Here is a 21,985-nt window from a genome sequence, read left to right on the forward strand (position 1 = left end):
TGGCATCCCTCCTTACATCAAATACTTATTTTAAAGGTTTTATAACTTTATTATAAGTGTATTTTGAAAGTCACCACATTTCCTAGATATGAAATATCAATTACAACTCTGCACCATTGAAATATTTAATATCTCATTTGAAAACTTAAAATAGCTAGTACATTTTAATGAAATGCAAGGGGAAATTGGTTAGCAGAAATTATATTGGAAGACAGAAATACTCTGGGTCAACCCCTAGGCTTGGTGCTTTAATAAATTATCTCATTAAAGTCTCATAATGAGCTGTCGAAGGCTATATCAAAGCTCATTTCACATGTGAGTAGAAGATACTGACAGAGATGGGATGACTAACACAAAATTACAATCAGTTTTTTTAAGAGCTAAACTGATACATTTCAGCTCTCTCGTTTTATCTTTAGTAAAAGGCAAAGAAAGAATGCTCACAGCAGATCAGTCACTCTGACACTGCTAGTAGGTAAAACTGATAACAAATCCGGGTGCTAAAACAAGGACAACATGACAGCATTATTGGTATGACTATAACATTATATAATTAGTAGTGAATTAGAATGCCTATGATAGAAATTCCTTCATAGTTTGAGCTTCCTGGGGAGTAACAATAAAAGAATAATTGAATTTTCTCACTATGTAAATGGCAGAAATTATAGTTCATTAAGTACAATAAACAGTTTCTGTTTAATTATATCACACAGTGGTCAAATGTTTTCATATAGTGCCTGCTGTTATAAATAAGTACAACTCCATATCAATCAATAAATTTTATTATATTTTCTAGGAAGCACACACAAAAAGCAATCTTCAACATACTGTTTCCTCATATTGTTCTGTCCTGTGATCTTTCATGAGCTTGGAAACACAAAAACTTTTTCCTAGTAAAATAGATGTCTACAGTGCCTAACAGTTTAGCCAGATACCGAGTTTCCTCAGGGGCCCTGACCTTAATGTTACACAGGACAAATCTGATGCATGTAGGTTCTCTTAGTGCATAACATCCAAGCATGGAAAACTGACTGGGCTTGAACTTCCTTCTCTATTCAATCTCTCAAACACATGGGACATACACTTAGATATGTGAAGAAGATTCATCCTTTAAGACTGTAGCAATGTAGGTGTGACTGGCTGTGTGTTGTTCCTTTAAGTTAAAGAATAGACTTTGGAGTCTAAAAGAGCATGTCTATGTGGTGATATTTTATTTGTGCTGATAATGAATAAAGTTTGCGGAGATCAGAGGACATAGATAGCCAGCCATCAACAAAAGTCAGGTGGTGACAGCACAAGCCCTTAATCTGATCACATGGTAGGCAGAGTCTCTGTGTGGTCAAGGACACAGCCAAGCGTAGTGACACACGCCTTTAATCCCAGTACCAACCATAGAGACTTGGAGGTCTGTACAGACAGGCAGTGACGAGGAAGTGAGGTAGCTGGGCTAAGAGCCAATGAGAAGGCAGAACAGGAAGACAATAAAGGTTCAGGTTAGACAGGAAGAAGCTGGTTCTCTTGGGAAGCTATGGGGGTGTGGTGAGCTAAGTTTAGCTGTGACTCTTGTTATTTCTCTGATCTCTACAGCTTTCACCCCTGTATTTGGCTCTGTGTTTCTTATTGAATAAGACGGTTTAGAAATTTGTCTACATGTCTACTCTATCTGTCTTGCCTAAAATCTGTAAACTCAGCATTTGAGTATAACTTTTAAATCATATCTGCTCATTCAGGAAGGGAGAAAATACTATGATTGGTTAGCCTTCTCTGAAAATAAAATCAGCTATATTAAAAACTTGAGTCTCAACAAGAAATTAAAATTTAAGTGAACTTTTCCCTTTTCTCACTACTTTTATATTGTTAAATAGATTATTATAGATTGTCTTAAAGGATATATGTACCTTAACAAACAGAACACTTAAAAAGTCTTGCATTGCTTCTTGATTATAAACTAGATGGGAATTGGCAGGAAACTGGTTTACTAGGTTGAATCAACACTAGAGATAAACATGTATATAAAACAATTTCTTTCCAGAATTTTTTTATTTGAACATTTTGTTTAAAAAATTTATCTAATCTGAGAAACAATGTTTCTCTCTGTGAGCACTGATTCTGATCTAAACGAGATATTATATCTATTATAAAATTTTATATCTGTTTTAAAATTCATGCATTCTGGGTGAGTCATTATGAAATCCACAAACATTTTGGGACTTTGACCAACAAATGGTCTAGTGTACCTACTTAAATCATCATTTGATGATCATACACAATCTCACATGTTCTGAAAAGATCCACTTCCTCCTGGAAGGATGGCTTATTGCTAATATGCTCTCTAGGATGGGGTCAGGTCCCTTGTGTTAAACACACCTTTTGCAAAGCTGATGACACCTCAGGAAGAAGCCCTAGCTCCTAGACACTGGCGTCTATATGTTTAGTTATTTATTTCACATCGGATCCAAAAGCAAAATAAAACAAAAAAAATAAATAAAACCTATACAAGCAAAGTTGTTGAATGACAGATCTTGATATTTATATGTAAAAACTGAAATTTGTTTTATAAAATATGACATAAAATAATCATCCATATTGCACAGCTTTCATTGCATTGTTTGAAGACATGTTATTTATGGTGTCTGATATCATTATTTGTAGAAAATTGCCTATTGCAGTCTCATTTTAAGAAGGTAACGTAAGATTGAATTTTACAGCACAGATGCAAAGGGTATCGACTCTCTTCTTTTAATTCCACAAGTCAAATTCATTCCAAATAATAGGGTCTACTGATGGAACTCATTTTCTTATTTCATACATGTGAAATGTAATAACACTTGAAGCCAAGTTCTGGTATAAATAAATCAATATTTTCAACTATAAATGTCATTTTCCCCCACAGGTTTTGCTACTTTTGATTTAAGATTCTCCATGGTTCAATGTACAGGCTTATTCCTTGGAGAAGCAGGATATTAGGAGCAAAATAATCACACAGGTATGAGTCTTGGAATAACTACCCCCATAAGTGTGAGTCTTGGAATAACTACCATGCTAAATAGAAACAATTCAAAAGTCCTCAGAAAGGAGGACTTAGCTACTAGGGGCATGCCTAAGTCATTAAAAAGAACTAATGATGAATTTAATTTGAGACTTTAATGGTAAAGAATGCTAATGCTATGCAATGTTAACAGTTAATCTTTCATTTCCAAGGAGATGAGAGCTTGTTAAATGCTTTCCTAGAGTACTAACCCTAGATCCTTTAATTCCTTTCTATATCCTTACAAAATGATTATTGCCCTGCCATGTAGGTAGCAACAACTTTAAAATGATGTTGGCAGACATTTATTTTGCCAATTTACTGACCAAATCATTCCAGCCATGGGGTCTCATTGAAAAATTAAAATGCTTAATCAGATGATATGGAGATGATTAGATGATAGAGTGAGTTGATGGCCCTCTGAGTAGCAAGCCTATTTTAATGTCTGTTAAATTCTATTAGTTAGCTGCTGTACTTTTTCCTAGGTCTGGATGGGAAATCACTCCTCATTATAAACTTTGTCTTTTGGAAGAAATTAAATTTTTCTGGAAAGTAGTAAATCAATACTACTTTTAAATTTGTTAACAATTTTATTTTTATTTATGCTTTTCTGCATGTGTGCGCTCATTATTTTGCTGGTTATTACTATTCATTTCAGTCTGTTGTGTGGGTATCTTTGTGGATTTCTGTGGGCCTCTCTAGCACTTTGCTTCTTCCTGTTCTCATGTGGTCTTCATTTACCATGGTCTCCTATTCCTTGTTCTCCCTCTCTGTTGTTGATCCAGCTGGGATCTCCCGCTCCCCCAAGCTCTCTTTCCCTCGACCCTCGCCTTTCATTACCCCCACTCATGTCCAGGCTGTTCATGTAGATCTCATTCCATTTCTCTGTCATTGGGCGATCCCTGTGTCTTTCTTGGGGTCCTGTTTTCCGGGTAGCCTCCCTGGTGATGTGAGTAGCAGACAATTCATTTCAACAGAACCTTGACTCTTTTCTTACTGTACAAACCTCTAATGGAGAAATGATTAATCTGGCTTTGCTCTCTATTGAGTGTTTCTGGGATATGGAACTTTGGGTGCTGAAGCAGGTAAAGTCATTGACAGATGGATGATCTGGTTCTCTTGTATCTCTAGTTGTTACTTCCTTAGATTTACTTGAACTGGAAAGTGTGAGCTTGAAGGGATAACTTAGTGTTGGAGAAACTGCCTTGGGTCTTCAAAACACAGTAGAACATAAAGAGGAAGTTTACAGTGGTCCTTTTCTTTTCAAGCTCAGATATTTTAATTTCTGAGCATTTCCATTTTTTATAACAAGCCTTGCTTTTTAACACCATTTGATACTCATTTCTATATAGAGGATAAAATCAATATGATTCCCAAGATAAAGGATTTGCAATTGAAGTTGCTGTTTTCTTGTATAAAAAGATTCTGGAGTGAAGTAGCAAGGCTGGATAATATAGAGGGTCCTTAAAGTCAAACATTTATTCTCCAGCTCCCCCACTCCAAAAATCAGCACATTTGGATTAAAAAGTTCAAAATCTAAGTGTTAGCAATTTCATAAATAAAAATAAAAATAATATTATAAAATCATGTGTTCCAAATATGTCTCAATGTGTCAAAGTACTACTATCCACATAGCCTAATGAGTTGTTTAGTTCCTAGATCCCCACAGTAGAAGGGAACCAACATACCAAAGTTGTCCTCTGGATTCCACACTCATCCATGAGCTCCATTATCCCCAATACTTAAAATAATAAGAAGAAAACTAACATTTTAAATAGCAATATCAGAATTTATTGTTATGACCTCATTTTTCTACTTTACAACCTTTCTACTGAGGTTAAAATATAATGAAATTCCTCTGGAAAGGTGCAGAGTTGGATTGCCCATCCTCTGGTCCTTGCATGTGACCTTAACAATGAACTTTCCTGAGCCTTATCTTCGTCATCTATAATGTAATGCTAATGTAAGTGTGCATTTGATTTCATTGACTGTTAAGTGAATCAATATCGAGAGAGTGTATAGTGAAAGTCCCATTGTACAGCAGAATGTTAAGTATGTGAGTTGTGATTAAGATTGCCTGTGACTGCAGATACTGCATCTGGTTACTAACATCTCTAAAGTACAGATGCAATGGCAACCACAGTGCAGTACCTGCTAATCATATTGGAAATTTGGCTCCATATTTTAATACATAGAAAAAGTAATTCACATATAAGTTTTCTTAGTGATAAGCCAGTTCTGTTAATACTGGTCATTGAAGAGGTTTTGTAGGGAATATTCCTATATCAGAGATTGCCCTTGCCAATATTATTCTGGGAACTCTATTCAAATGAAAAGACATATCAATTTTCCTAACTGAAATATCATCTAGACAACAGGACATGGAATGATAAGGCTTTCTGGTTCACAAATGGTATAGCAGTTCTACTAGTATTTACTAGTATTAACAAATAAGAGGCAGGGATAGGTGCTAATTCAAAGGAATGCAAGGCTCATGAAGAAAATATAAATGAGTGAGACTTGTGGTGGTATTGTATTCCCCAAAATATTGTGCATGCTAATAAACTTATCTGGAGTCATAGAATAGAACAGCCACAATATTAAACATAGAGGATAGGCAGTGGTAGCACATGCCTTTAATCCTAGCATTCCAGAGGCAGAGATCTACCTGGATCTCTGTGTGTTCAAAGATACACAGCCAAACATGGTGACTCACTCCTTTAATCCCAGGGAGTGATGCCAGAAAGCAGAAAGATATATAAGGTGTAAAGACCAGAAACTAGAAGCATTTGGCTGGTTAAGCTTTTAGGCTTTGAGCAGCAGCTCAGCTGAGATCCATTTGGATGAGAACTCAGAGGCTTCCAGTCTGAGGAAACAGGATAAGTTGAGGAATTGGCGAGGTGAGGTGGCTGTGGTTTGGTGTGTTTCTCTGATCTTCCAGCGTTCACCCCAATAACTGGCCTCAGGTTTGATTTTATTAACAAGACCTTCTAAGATTTGTGCAACAAGTTTAACTACAGAAAGTTACAGAGTTCAAAATTATAGAATCTACAACCAGTATAGGGTCTTCTAAATGTGACAGAGAAGCTATATAAGTATATACCTATGAACACTAAAGAATATGATCATATAGACATGGCCTTGTCATGGATGGGGGAAATCTAACAAGGCCCATGCCTTCTTCATCTGTATATAGTCAATGTCTGTTAAGCAAGAAAGAGTCCGTCCATGGATGCCATTGTGCAGTGCCAATGGCATAGAATATTGTATGATTTTGTTTTTCAATATTTAGAAAATGCTTGTCAGTCAAATATTATTTTTACTATTCCAACACTATTACCTTAATTTTTCTGTTTGGTAACTAATAATAACAATCACAGTTATGCTACCCATTATGATTGTTTGTGAAATGTTTCATTCTTCAAATATAAAAATATATGAATCATTTAAGAATCTTGTACTTAAATAAGTACTTAAAATTAAAAAAAAATAAGGAATACTTAGGGCATTAATGAGGTCCCATGCCACCAAATTTTGATGCTGTTATTAAAATTCCAAAAGCCTAGAGAAAATAAATACTTTTAATTTCAAAGTATTTTCACAAAGTACAGGTATCATGTACCTTTTCCCATGGAGTTGATTACTTTTAAACAGCTAGCTCCCATCTCTCTATCCTTACCCCTCTAATGTCCTTTTCTGTCCTGGAAGTACAAGTTTATATAAATGATTTATCATTTTTTTCATAAAGCAACTTTCTCTAACAGTATAATTTACTGTTCACCTTTATCATTTTCTGCCTACATGTCCTAGCATATCTAGCAAAAACTCTAATATCATGTTGTTAATTATTTTCTTTACAGTAACATTTATTGTATAATTAGATTTAGCAAAAAAAAAATTAACAACTTTTCTTTTCTTATTTATACTAAATTTAAGTTATTTGTTCAGTATTTGTCCTTTGCTGCTCCTTGGCAAGGTTAACAACAGCTAGATTCATTTAACAGGGACAGACTATGGGGAAAGAGGACTTCAGCTGTAAGACTCTTCATCTTCTTGAAATGCAGCATTCGTGTATACACACAATGCAAGTCATCACTATTTGCTTGATGATTTAATCTACATTTTGAACATCATTGCTCCAATATGATAAGAAATTGCAAGAGCTGATAGGGAAAAATGGCATAATGTTTTCTTTAAGAAAGAGGGATCATTTAATAAATTCCAACCAAAGTACAGAACATTTGTAACTATGAAGGTTTCATATCTATAATTTTGTTTCTTATATACTCTGCTCAACTTCTTTACAATTTTTCTCACCTGCAACTCTTCTTTTTATATTTACTGTACAACACCAATTAATTAAAAATTTCTTCAATGATTTCCTTTAAAGGTGGAGCCAGACAGGTGCTCCTTATCCTCATTTATTATAAATTCAAATTGAATTTCTTTCCATTGTATTATTTTTTGCCAAGAACAAGGTCTTTGTAGTAAAAGTGCTATGGATGTGATAAATAATCCTAACTTGACAATGGAATGTATTCCCATTTATTCATGTTTTACATACCATGCAAACTAATTGGTATACTTTAAAATTACTTAATATTGAGAAATAAATAGTTTTTAATTGATATGAAAGTAATTAAATGACTTAAACCTCTTGTTTCTCCTAGTGCTTCTTTTACTCTACTTTAGGGCTTTTCTTTAATATATAATTTCCTGTCATCAAGGATTTCCCATTTTAAATCACTGAACATAGTTCAACAAAAATTTATAAAGTGGACCAACAGAAGAATCAATATTTTTATAGGTTAGGAGTGAACAGTATACAGTGGAATAAATAAATTGATTTAATTTTCAATATATTCTAAAAAAATAACTCTAAATAAATCTGGCACCACTAGGAGTAAGAGTCTAATGTGCTTTAACATATACTTGTATATGTATATGTATATGAATGAGAGGAAATTAAACACACAAAAAAAGAATGTATGGTATTGCATGCTTTTAGTTCCTGCATATGGGACCAAGAGGCAGGAAGATTTGGTTTCAGCTTACCCTTGCTATATAGGAATTTTGAAAACAACCTAGGAGCAGGTAAACTATCTCCAAATAATGATATTGTGATAACAATAAAAACAACATAGAAGTAAAAGATTAACATTTATGGAAACACATCCCATGTTCATGGTCAGGAAGACACGGTTGGTAAGGGTTGACAGTAACTGCAAATAAAGAGATTCAGCCTAGCCTCCTCTTTGCACAAAGAGAAAAGTCAGTTCTCAAGTTCAGATAAAATAGTAAGAGCCTTCAGCAATAAAACCAAAGTTGAAAAGAATAATAAAGTTGGGGGACTCACAGTTGCCGGCCTCAAATCTAACAGCAGAACTGTTACAGTGAAGCAGGGCGGCACGGAAGTGAAGACACATGAAGGGCAGCAGGGCAGGAAGGCTGTCTGAGAATCAACTCCTCCACAGATGTTCAACTGATTTCCAACCTCAGTGTCAAGTGCATTAAATAAAGAACTGTGTTGTCTTGAAATTAGTTACTTATATGCAAAAGTGAAGTTATAACATGTCAATAAAATTAAAATGGGCTCAAATTTTCAACCACAAACTACAACTATAAAATCTTTAGAAACAAACACTGGGAAATCTTCAGTTTATTAGATGTGGTGATACTTTGTTTGGTTAAAGCATCAACAGCAGCAACAAAATTAATAAATAAATAAAAAACTGAGAATATCTGCATATTAAGCTTGTTATCGAGACTATAAAAAGAATTTTAAAACGATATTTTGCTGAGGTATTAATATCCAGAATATATGTTTAAAAGTTTTACACCAAACAACAATGAACCAACGACTATACTTGATAATGTTGAGACAAATACCTATTTCTGCAAAGATATACACATGGTAAATAAGCTATGCATTGCTACTAATTAGGGAAATAGAAATTAAAACCACAACATGATACTTAATATCTAATAAGATATGCATAACAAAAGCAAAAATAGAAAATAAAAGCAAAACTACTGCCAAATACACGGGTAAATAATAACTTCTCAGACCTGCTGAAGGGGATATAAAATGCTATATGTAGTCTCTGTTGATAGAGTTCTACAATTTATCTAAAAATTAAACAAAATACTAACACACATCTTAACAATGACATTACTGAGTATATATTGGAAAGAAGTGAAAAATGAAACTCAGACAAATATTTGAACAACTTTGTCATGTCCAAATAAATACAAATGAGCACACAACTTGATAAAATGTGTTGTTTGCATACAATGGAATATTGTTTAGTAAAATATGGGGGAAAAGGGACACACCGTGGCCAGCTTTTAAAAACTTTTTATTGTATGTAAGAAAGATGCACAAAGACAAAATACTCTGTTTGAGTGCCTTACATAGTACACTCCAGAGGCACAGAGGGACTGAGACTGTTGTAGCAAGGAAGGAAGGAGGATTGTGCTGGTTGTGTGGGCTTAGTGCAAAAATAGGGAATTGTTCTAGGTATAGAGATGGAGTTACAAATAATTTTGATTTGCTCTTCCAGAATTATGCAATTACAATGACTTAAATAATGCTCATTTTGCTATATGGAATTTACCACACTACAAAATGATAGCTTTATAGGTTAATAATCTCATACTCCGCTGCTGGTGGATGCTTGCCCGAGATCCCAAGGTTGGCAAAGCTAAATTTCTCTGACCCTTTGGCCACATATTTCCACAATTCCTTGCAACAGCATTTCTTGATGCAGCAGCTGAACTGTAGCAGCAGATTTCTTTAGAGAAAATGGAGAAGCAGCAGAGTGTGGGACAGAGACAGAAGAAACCATCTTATAAAAATTTAATCTGAAAAATTATGTACTATCATTTTGGTTTTATTTTTGTCTTATCCTACTTGCTATAAGCAATCATTATTAATAGCATTTAAAAAAATTATTCTCTCTCTGCCCAGCTACATCACTTCTTGTTTGTCTATACAGACCTCCAGATCTCCATGGTTAGTGCTAGGATTAAACGTGTGTACCACCATGCCTAGCTCTGTTCCCAGTGTGGCCTTGAACTCAGAGAGATCCAAATGGATCTCTTCCTCCTAAATGCTAGGATTAAAGGAATGTGCTACCATTGCCTGACTTCTATGTTTAATATAGTGACTGACTTTTTCCTCTGATCTTCATATAAGCTTTTATTGGGGTGCACAAGTAAAATATCACCATATTTATAGTGCCTTTAGCTAATTTAAATTAAAAGTTAGATTAAATTAAAACACTTATATGATGATTAGTAGGTACTCACATGGATATGAAATTACTGAATGTTAAGGATAAACTTAAAATCATATTTATTTTTATTTTATATATTTAGTAGATTTCTGTAATTAAATAAGTTAATACATATAATCATTTTTTTGTAAATTTAGACTTTTCAATGGATTTAAAGATTCTAAACACATCTATGATCAAATTTGTGGTGAAATGTTTGGTAGGACAACTTTGAATCAGCTGGTCCTCCTTTCTTTCTAAAATGTGATTTTGTTGAAGACTATTGAGTATAATTTCATTAATTATTGTCAATAACTATGATGATATTTAAACGAACTATAGAAAAATAAAAATTCCCTTCTTTTCAAGTGAATAAAATAGCAACATTTCCAAACCTAAGTGATAGTTTGATACTGTATACAAAAGAACTGAGTGAAAAAGAAATGTTAACGTGATATGATGAATGTAGAAAGTCTGAGGGAAGCCACCACTAATGCTTTTTCACAGAATACCTGAAAATTTAGAAGATTTATTCAATGCATTCAATTTTAGCAAAGCTTTTTTATAAGCCCTTTATTTTAATAAAATTAATTCATCAGTGCTTAATGCCAGATATTACATTAATGGAAAAATTGGAGCTGGCTGTTTGTCTTCTAAAATGATTTTTGTGTCACAGCTATATCCTTACTGTTCTTTGTCATCCAAGTGAAGTCTTCTGTGAGGGAAGTTTCTGTATTCTGCACAGAATACTTGTGATAGGTGAGTTGATCCATGCAGTGGTTAATCTTTTATTTACCTGACTGGGTCATGTGGCACCAGGTACTGCACCAAACACCATGCTAAATGTTCTGTGAGTGGGTTTCTGGTTTTGTCAACCTTTGAAGGGGTAGGTGAGCAAAGCTGACACCTCTCTCTTTCCTGTTCATTTGGATGAACTTCATCTAATGGATTAAAAATCTGAATAAAAAAACATACTTTGAAAATGGCTGTATTACTGAAAGTGACCTTTAGATTTACCATAAACTGTAAAATTTCAAATTTCCTTACAGAATCACAATCATGCAGTTCTGTTGAATCAGCAGAGTGTCCTATTAGCAAATCAAACCTAGACAGGAGAAGAAATTCTACATGCATGATAATATGGGACTTCAAATTACTTTTAGAGCAATGGCCACAACAACAGTGTGGTATTGACACAAAGATGGACCTGAATCTAAGAACAAAGCAGAAGTATTTCCTAAAAGAGCATGACAGATAATCTAAAGAAATTTCTGAAGAATAATCACTAGAGAATGAAAAATATTATTTGCCAACTAACATTAGGTAAGGAACTGATACATAGACTATATAAAGAACTGTGAAAATCAAACAGCTCCCACAATTGATCAGTAAATGGGTTAATGAAATAAATAGACTACTCTTAATAAAAGAATTATATATGGCCAATAAATATTTGAAACAGTGCTCTGTGATGGTATTGTGTTCCCCAAAATATTGTGTACCCTAATAAACTTATCTTGGGTCAGAGAACAGAAAAGCCACTAGATACTTAGACTAGAAAATGTTGGCACTCCTAGAATTCCAGAGGCAGAAATCCATCTGTTCAAGGATACAGCCAAGCATGGTGACTCATGCCTTTAATCCCAGAAAGCGAGCCTTTAATCCTAGGGAGTGATGACAGATAGCAGAAAGGTATATAAGGCGTGAAGACCAGGAACTAGAAGCATTTGGCTGGTTAAGCTTTTTGCTGGTTAAGCTTTTAGGTTTTGAGCACCACAGTTCAGCTGAGAGCCATTCGCTTATGAGGACACAGAGGCTTCCAGTCTGAGGAAACAAGATCAGCTGAGAAGTTGGCCAGGTGAGGTTAGCTGTGGCTTGTTCTGTCTCTCTGATCTTCCAGTGTTGACCCCAGTACCTGGCTCCAGGCTTGTTTTTATTAATAAAGACTCTTTAAGATTCATGCTACAGTGTTCGGCATTCTTAGCCATCAGAGATATGCAACTGAAAACTAATTGGAGACTCCTTCCCAGTTTTTTTTTTTTTTCAAAATAGATACTACCAAGAAAAAAAATAATAAAGTGACTTGAAAGGGTGGTGAGGAACTTCAGGATAGAAGACCCCCGATGTACTGATAGTAGCAATAAACACCTGTGCTATAATGGTGGAAATCAGTGCAGAACTGTCACAGAAACCTAAACCTCAACTACCAAATGACAAGTTACCCCACTTCTGGGATTATACCTAAAGGATCCTAATCCCACATGCCAAAGACATACTTCCATACCCATACTGCTGTCTGCAACATTCACAACAGATAAGACATGACATCTGATGTTCGTCAACATAATGGATGAGGAATATAGTGAACTTGCACATGGGGAATTGATTCAGCTGAAAAAGGAATAGAATCATAAGATTTATAGGATAATGATTCAAACTGGAGTTCCCTGTATTAAATAAGTTAAGTGAACCACAGAAAGGTATGTATCACTATTTTCTCCCATATGTGAAATCTAGTTTTAAGTATGTGTGTATAATTTTGAGTAAATAAGACATGTAAGTATATATAAGTGACAATAAGAAGGAACAGAGAGATTTTACAAGTTAGGAGTGACGGGAAAATACTGTAATGGAGAACAAGTGCCCTGAAATCAGAGAATCAAAGAGGAGTAAAGGACAGTGGAGGAGAAACTGAATAAGAAGAAATTAAGAAGGCATATATTTATAAAAAAATCCCACAATCTAATCCATTAGTGTACATGCTATTTTTATTAATGAGAAAAAATAAAAAAAATAAAATTAAAATGGCAAAATTCATTATGAACAGTTATAATTTCCAAGACTAAAAATAAAAAACGATTGTGGATAATCTACTAAAATGAAAACAACAGACACCTCCTTTGAATTCATTATCAGTAAGTACTATCTTGAAAGTTCTTAAAATTCAGCCGTGTTGAAGTCATGCCAATGCATGAGAATGATATAAAATTAATTTATATACTCTGCATATATTCTATCATCTATCCATGTAAATTGCTAAAAATGCATGAAAGTGTGTTCAGCTGAAATAATATGAGAAGCACAATGGTGTCAATGAAAGAGATGAAACATGTATTTGATATGTTCCGGGTTTTTCCTGATTAAGTATATGCAAACAACATGAGGAAACAACACAGGCACACTGTAAAACAGTCAACTATTCCTTCTGAGCATCTCAGAAATATCCAGGGATATTATGCAATAATTACGAAGAGTATAAAACAACAGAGAAGATACAAAACAAAATATTAATCCACAACAATTTTGTGCAATTGAAAGAGATGCATTTTTAATATTTTCTCGTAAAACGATAATGAGTTGTAGATGTCAGAATTATTGACCTACATATTGTGCTACTCACATTATTCCCCCAAGGTCTAGTAATGACAAATTATAAATAACATGCACAGAACTGGGTAGGTCAATGCTCTTGGTGAGGGGATAACAGTAATTAAGCAAAAATAATACAGAGACTTGAGAATCCAGAAAGAATATGAACAGCTAAAGGTTTCTGCAAAAGACTTTTTTGAGATGCTTTGCATAAATAATTCCAGCATTAATTAATTACAACAGACATGAAGCAGGTCTTCTAATTGATATTTGGAAATGAGCAAACTGAGACATGGCAACTTTCCCAAGTTGCTACCCCTGCACTCCAATAGTTTGCTTTGATGTGCTGTGCTCTTAGTCACATTGTATTTTCATGCTTGAAGTATTTAAAATGCTGTTGTCCTCTGACACTGGAATCACTTTAGATGTTTAAGTAAAATCTAAGCTGTTAACTTTCACAATCAGAAGAAGCAGGTGACATTTAAGGAATGCATTTATACCTTGATAAAACTCACCCAGGTAAACCCTTTTCACATAGCATTCTACCAAATTCTCTTCTGTTACATGGGAAACCATGTTATGTATTTATCTTGTGACTGTGACGAAATAATAGGCAAAACCGTTTTACTGAAGAAGGGTTTATTTTGTCTCAGAGTTCAAAGTTCAGTCCTTCATGGCATAGATATCCGGGCAGCAAGACCATGAGGCAGCTGGATGGACTGAATTCAGAGACAGGAAACAGAGAAATCAAATAAGTGACAGTCCTTACCCCTCATCTAGGAAACTCCTCTTTGTAACAGATAGAGACCATAACAGAAAACCACAAACAATCGAAATGCAGAATTGTGGAGCCGAGTCGCAAAGAATACATCTATACAACACCCCTCACCCCCACACTTAAGGCTGGGAGAACATCTAGGAAGACAGAAAACAAAGATTTTAAGAGGATCAAGAATTTTGTTGTTAGATCATGTCTACTCAGAATGTCCGACCCCATCGCCATAAAATCTTACCAACATGGGCACCCAACATGAATTGAACCAGAAAAAAACAGAATGCCAAAGTGGATAGAGGGAAAGCCCATGAGGTCTCAACTGTACACAAAAAGTTAAAGCAACTAAGAAATACTGAAAGCAGGGGAAATAGTCCTACCAGGCAAGAGGACTATTTGTAATCCAATATCAAATCACAATTGTCCCTGATAACATACAGAGAGAGTAATGTTACACAAACTGAGAAGGTTATATATTGGAGTGTGTGATACACACACACACACACACACACACACACACACACACACACACACACACCCCAGCAATTAATGAAAACAAAGGCCGTAAATTGAAAGAGATCAAGAAGGCTTTGGCATATGGGAGATTTTAGAGTTTGAAAGGGAAGGAAGAAATGACGTAATCATACTCTAGTCTCTGAAAATAAACAGAAGAAGCAGAGAGAAGTGTTCACCCTTGTGCTCGGTTATTTTCTTACTTTCTGTGGAGCAAAGGATCAGAGCCGAGGAAAAAGCACCACACATTTTAGGCTCAATATTTCCACTTCAGTCAACTTATTGAAGATAATCTCTCGTAGATATATCCAGAGGCTAAATTCCTCATAGGTGCGCCGGAGGTTTGCCTCCTAAGTTTCTCTAGATCCTATCCAGTTAATAATTGATGCTAACCAGCATGGGACCTATAAAATACTTTGATGAATAAAGAACTTAACAAAATTTTATTCCTAGTCAAAGGTAATAATTAACTTTTTATTCAAAATAGCCCTATAATATTCCTAAATCCCTATTTTGATCAAAATCTTTGGTTTGACTCTGAAAGCAAATTCGATTTTGTTAAATTAATCACAGTTTCCTCTCTCTCTCTCTCCCTCCCCCACTCTCTTTCTATCATATATCTTTATAGATGTAGAAAACACACTGTACCCTAAGCTTGTTGAGAACTCATTTTATATGTAAAGTTGTCCTTGAAATTGTGGCAATACCCCTGCCTCTAGCCTCCCAAGTGCTAATGGCCTGTATGATCTATCACAACTGGGTGCTTTGTTTTAACATCATAATGAAAATTTGCTCCCATGATAATTAATTGTATTTCATTATTCCACTTTCCAACATCTTTCTGGCATTTAAAGCAAATATTGGTGAAATAAATTTAACTTTTCAATAATATTCTAAGCCAATTTTTTTAATCTCCTTAGACTTAGTTTTGAAATATTAATAATGCATTTTGTACAGTTACAGATGAGACCCTAGAATGGGTATTGTGCATTAATATTTCCAATACCAATACACTTTTTTTCATTTTTTATTAAGAAATTTTCTACTCACTCTACATACCACCCACAGATCCCACCTCCTCCCTCCTCCTAACCCCCAGCCCTCCCTCCCAAGCCACCCCACATCCCCACATTCCCCAAACCAAGGTCTCCCATGGGGAGTCAGCAGAGCCCAACACATTGAGCCTAGGCAGGTCCAAGCCCCTTCCCACTGCACCAAGGCTGTACAAGGCATCACACCACAGGCACCGGATTCCCAAAAGCCTGCCCATGCACCAGGGATGGATCCCGATCTCCCTGCCTGGGTGCCCCCCAAACAGTTTGAGACAAGCAACCGTCTTCCATATTCAGAGGGCCTAGTCCAGTCCCATGGGGGCTCCACAGCCACTAGTCTATAGTTCATGGGCTTCCAGTTGCCAAAACACATTTTTCAAGGACTCAGACAGGCGACTGTGTTTGGACTCTTACACAATAGCAATAAAGATTACTCATCTGCTCCCCAAGATTGAGAGACTATTCTTTATGGTGTTTGCTGACAAGTACTAGCCAATGTTAATGGTAATATATATATATATATATATATATATATATATATAATATATATTAGACAATAATACATATATAATATATAATATATATTAGACAATAATACAGCAAATAGGGACTCAGATACTGGTCTGTGTAAATAGTAACATAAGAAAAATCTATCCTGGAATCTGGTCATCCTTATCAAGTACCATCATTTATTTAATCTGACATTTTTGTTCTTTTTTTGCCTAATTTTGTGGTAACAAAAATATTGTACAAAATCATTATGCTAAGTATTCTTTTAAAATGCACAATAAATGAAATCCAATAATGATAAAAAACAATGAATGGTAATTTGTTTATAATGTCCAGAAATAATGTTAACTAAAAAGAAACATATTGATAAATAACTAGGGGTTTTACTATATATCTTTCTTTACTGTAATTTTAGTGATATATCTCCTTGATTTACTTAGATATTCCAGCAACATAAAGGAGTGTGGACAGTGTAGTTATGAGTAGTATATATCACAGCAACAATTAAAAAATATTACAGACCAAAGATCTAATCACAAGTACTACAGAACATACTGCAGTACTATGAGTGAAATGGTATTACCACACTTTGAAGCTATTAAATTTGTTTAACACTTTTATTCACTCTTTAACTCACTTTAAATAAAGTTTATTACTAAATACCTGAAAACACAAGAACACAAGTGTAAAATTATCTCTACTCTAAAAAAATCAATGACAGCAGCAAACATACTTCATATCATAATAAAAATAGAACAATGGCTAACGTGATGAGATAGAGAAAATGGGGGTAACTGACTGAATTTTCCTAGACCTATTTTCTGGATCTAAATTCCACTCTGGGCTATTTATGTAATAAACTTGCAATGAAGTTAGTGATGGTTACAGATGGATGACTAATGGGAGAATTTAGCCTCTGGTTCTTTTAAGACTCATAAAACAAGCTTCAAACAACTCAAATGTGCCTCATTAACTAATTAGAATAAAGAGAATTTACAGTGTTTAGGCCCCCTTTGTTTGAACTGGTGTAATTTCAAAGAGAACATCAATTAATCCTTCAAGGTAGAAAAAAAAAGCAGAAATAGAGAAAAAAATCCCATAGAGGTATGTCATAAAAATGATCTGTTCTTTTACAAAAACTTCATTTATAGATATAGCTTTAAGATGTTTATTTTACACTTCATTGCTTGTAATCTATAGGTAAACTTAATATGTTTTCAAGGTCAACATACCTGTTGATGTCCTTACAAAGAATCATCAACCAAGGTTGTCAAAAGGAGACACAATTTATATCACTAGTTTCATATCATTAATTATTGTTCTACTCATAATTTAAGTGGTTGAGTATAGTACTCATTTTATTACATGTTCTAAAGATAACCTAAAGATTATCCATGACAGAAAAAATCAAGCAGAGAAGGAGTAACTTAATAATCCTCTATAGAAAAAATACATATTTTGCATTTAATTTGTGTCTCAATTATATCAGCCTTAGTACATACCAAACATCCATATTTGGTGATGATCAGTAGAATCTGACTATCTAAAGAAGAAGCTATTTTGTTAAGAACAGAGCAAGCTATTTTCATTTTCAAACCACTTTGGAACAGTGACATTAGGCTACAGTTTGCTAATGCAATAAATATACAATGTCAAATAATTTAATTTTTAAATGTGTGTTAAAGTCTTTTTATGAATTGAACTTAAACTGTCCTCTGAGTATATTTATGCATATAGAGTGGGAGTCAAAATAAGTGGAAAGGAGAAATTTGCTTTAAAATATTGTCAACTTTTGTTATTAAATCAAGAATGCCACTACAAGTTATTACTTACGGGCCCTGAGATCTGCAGGGTGCAATTTCATCTAATGCAATTATTAAAAAGCACATGTGTGTTTTAAGTCAACTTAATACAATTTATTTTTATAAATATGAATGCAGGAAATATTAATACATAGAGTTAAGAATCAGGTAGATTGAAAAGTTTAACTATGAAATATTTCCTTTACATGTCAAGATTCATCCCTTATTGACACAGACATTCATATGAGTCAAACATCTAAGTCAAATGGTGAAATTACAAGTTTCCAGTAATATTGATGAAAATCTAAAGTTATAAAATATACATTCATCTTCATCTCCATACTTCATACACTGACATCAAATATATGCAGTTTAATTGTACATTCATTTAAAGATGAATCAATGAAATGAATTGAAAGATGTGACATCAAAAAATAACAAAATTATATAGCAGATTAAGTATTTACATGAGCTATAAATAATATATGATATGTCAGTTTACAGAATGTTGGGTAACATTCTAAAATTAAAATTGTGAAACTAATTTAAGCTGAAGTAGTTTTAATATAATCGTAACTAGAGCTAATTAAATCCCATGAATATGTATTTAATATAGTTAGAAGCAGAAAACTGACTAAATTAATTCTAATTAAGGATATTTGGAGAAATGGCTATAGAAAAGATTCAATATGTTCTCAAAAAATTTTGGGAAACTTAAGCAGCCAATCTCAGGCATGCTGACAGCTAGGTTCATTGCACAGCCAATGGCAGCTAGAGCATCAACCTTTCTCCCTCCTAGTCTACAACTTTCTTTTAGTATGCTGGTGGTTTGTTCTGTCTTCTTACCAAACATCATGCTGCACTTAGTTACTAATCAAACATTCAATGCAGCTAAAAGACTGCATGCAGCTCATGTTTTGGGGCCAGAATTGTAGATTCTAGACAGTTTATAGATGATATTCCTACTTATCAAGGAAATGAATGTTCTAGTTACTTTGGCCAGACCACCATGAGTGAGGTTATATAGGTACTGTCAAAGTGTATCTGAAAGAAAATATATGGCAAGGAAAACAAGAATAGTATCATGAGAACTATGAAGACATTCGGGGGGATTGGTAATATTAAAGATTTTACCACAGAAATTTAGGTTGCTGCATTACTGTTTAGATATTCTATTTTATTTTTAAACTTTTACTATCCTAGCATTCTATTTATAAACCATACTTCAGCTGATGAATATCTCTGATGTCTGAAGCATGTGTTTTATTCTTTTGTTTTGCATTCAGGAAATTTTTAAAATATGTTTTTAAATGAAATGGAATTACAACACTTTCTCTCTTTTCTCTTTCCTTACTTCCATTTCCTCCCAGAAACCCTCCTTTAAATTCCTCTCCCATCTTCCCTTCCTTACTCTCAAGCTGATAGTCTCTTTTCCTTTGGCTATTATTCACACACACATGCACGCACGAGTGTGCGCACATGAAGTAGTTTCATAGAGTTCATCCCCAAAAAAGAACTACAGGCAGCTAACAATTAGTGGGAGAAAGATAATTATCTTCTATTAAGATAAAAGGAACCATAAAAACCGGAGTGGTTAGCCCTGACCATATACACATGAACAGAAAACCTATGCAATATTCTCGTACTTTATAACAGGTCTCATTTATCTGACACACAGATCCTGCTACAAACACTGGCTGTATCATCAATTGGATTCTGGAATACTCAACAACACAGGAACTCAGTTTAAGGAGTTTCATCCTTTATGTTTTATACATTGCCTTAGAATCCCTCAGATTCTTGTTTTCTAAAAGCTCATTTTAGTCATCATTTATGTTTATTCCTTCACAATTAATAATGCAGACATTCCAATAGAGGAATTATTATACTTCTTAGTCTTCTCGAATCAATGGTAAGAGAAAACTCATGGAAAGAACTCTCTAAAGGAATTAGTCCTATTTCATCATAAGAATCAAAGCTGTGAATTTATACAGAAAAAAAAAGAGAGAGAGAGAGTCAATGACATTTTAGTTTCTTTCAAAGAAACCAACAGAAATTTGAAGCTCTTAGGGTCCTCCTTGTTACCTAGCTTCTCTGGCCTTTCCCTGTAATCAGACTGATGACTACACTAATTGTCATCATAGAACATTTATCCAGTAACTGATGAAAGCAGATGCAGAGATCCACAGCTAAGCGCTGGACTGAGCTCCTGGAGTCCAGTCGAAAAGAGGGAGGAGGAATTATATGAGCAAGGAGGTCAAGTTCATAGTGGGGAAACCCACAGAGACAGCTGACCCAAGCTAATGGGAGCTCACTGACTCTAGACTGACAGCTGAGGAGTCTGCATGGGATCGAAGTAGGCCCTCTGCATGTGGGTGGTAGTTGTGTGGTTTGATCTGTTTGTGGGGCTTCTGACTGTGGGACCAGGACTTATCCCTAGTGCATGAACTGGCCTTTTGGAGCCCATTCCCTATGGAGGGATACCTTACTCAGTCTCGTACATTGTATAGGGGCTTGGTCCTGTCTCAACTTGATATGCCAGACGTTGTTGACTCCCCATGAGAGGCCATACCCTCTGTGAGGAGTGGATGGTGGGTGGGGTGGGGAGAAGGTGAGGGTGAGGGAGAGGATGGGAGGAATGAGAGAACTGTGGTTGGTATGTAAAATGAAAAAAATCTTTAATGAAAAGCAAATTAAAAAATAAATAAAATTAAAAATTAAAAAGAAATTTGAAGCTCATTGAGAAGGAAGCACGTAGAATCGGTAAAATTTATTAAATTCTTGGGCACTTTGTAATTTTCAAACATAATTTTTAGCTTTCTGTAGTATTGCTAGATTTCCTGAAGATTCATCTCATCTCCTTTAAGAAACCCTTGAGACATATATACTCTCTTTCACAGAAAAGATATTACATTTTCAATTGTCATTTTACTATAGAATTTTTATTTAGAATCATGCATGTGGGCTAGAGAAATGGCTCAGTGGCTGTGAATACTTACTGTACTTGAGGAGGTCTGGAGTTCAGATTCCAACACCCACAACTCCCTGTAACTCCAGCTACCAGGAATAGACAGCAACTCTTGGTTTCTGTGAGCACTTGTATTCATTCACATCACACACATACACACACACACACACACACACACACACACACACACACACACACACACACACAAACACACACACACACACGAAATAGAATTAAAATATTACCCAGTAAATGCAAAGAGAACATACTTAGTAGTAAATATCAATCAATCATAAAGTAAGTATGCACTCTCAATGTTTATTCATAATTTACTCCCCCAACCACAGGACTAGAAATGACTTCTGTATATTGATGAAAGGATAAGTGCACAATGAATTTGAATATCTTCACTCAAAAGAATATGAAATCTTGTCATTTGTGTCCACACTGATGGAAACAGAAATCATTGTGGTAAGTCAAACCAGACACAAAGATAGTCAGATACATACATATGATCTCACTCACATGTGGAATAACAAAAACAGAACAAAATCAAAACAAACCAAATGTCATTCTTATAAATGTCCCTTTGGGGCATGAGCACTCCAGGGTCTTTATTTTCTGAACTCTGACCAGTGTAAGTCCCTGTTCTAATTGCCTTCTAACTCAACAAGAAGCTTCTCTGATGAGGGTT

General features: G+C 34.6%; 1 long non-coding RNA gene across 4 annotated transcripts in view; it reads right to left on the bottom strand.

Annotated features, from left to right (window-relative positions):
- The window catches only part of LOC128105596 (uncharacterized), a 57,866-nt gene that overhangs the window by 33,019 nt on the left and 2,862 nt on the right, over positions 1-21,985 (bottom strand). The window contains exon 3 of one of the 4 annotated variants that reach the window (XR_008216388.1): positions 21,323-21,419. The exons of 2 other annotated variants lie outside the window; for them this stretch is intronic. This is a non-coding gene — a long non-coding RNA (uncharacterized LOC128105596). The remainder of the gene's footprint in view (positions 1-21,322; positions 21,420-21,985) is intronic. One more of the 4 variants, XR_008216386.1, reaches the window with a different exon arrangement.

This window comes from Peromyscus californicus, unplaced genomic scaffold, assembly GCF_007827085.1.
Source record: "Peromyscus californicus insignis strain IS unplaced genomic scaffold, ASM782708v3 Scaffold_9__1_contigs__length_137607984, whole genome shotgun sequence".
Taxonomy (NCBI): domain Eukaryota; kingdom Metazoa; phylum Chordata; class Mammalia; order Rodentia; family Cricetidae; genus Peromyscus; species Peromyscus californicus.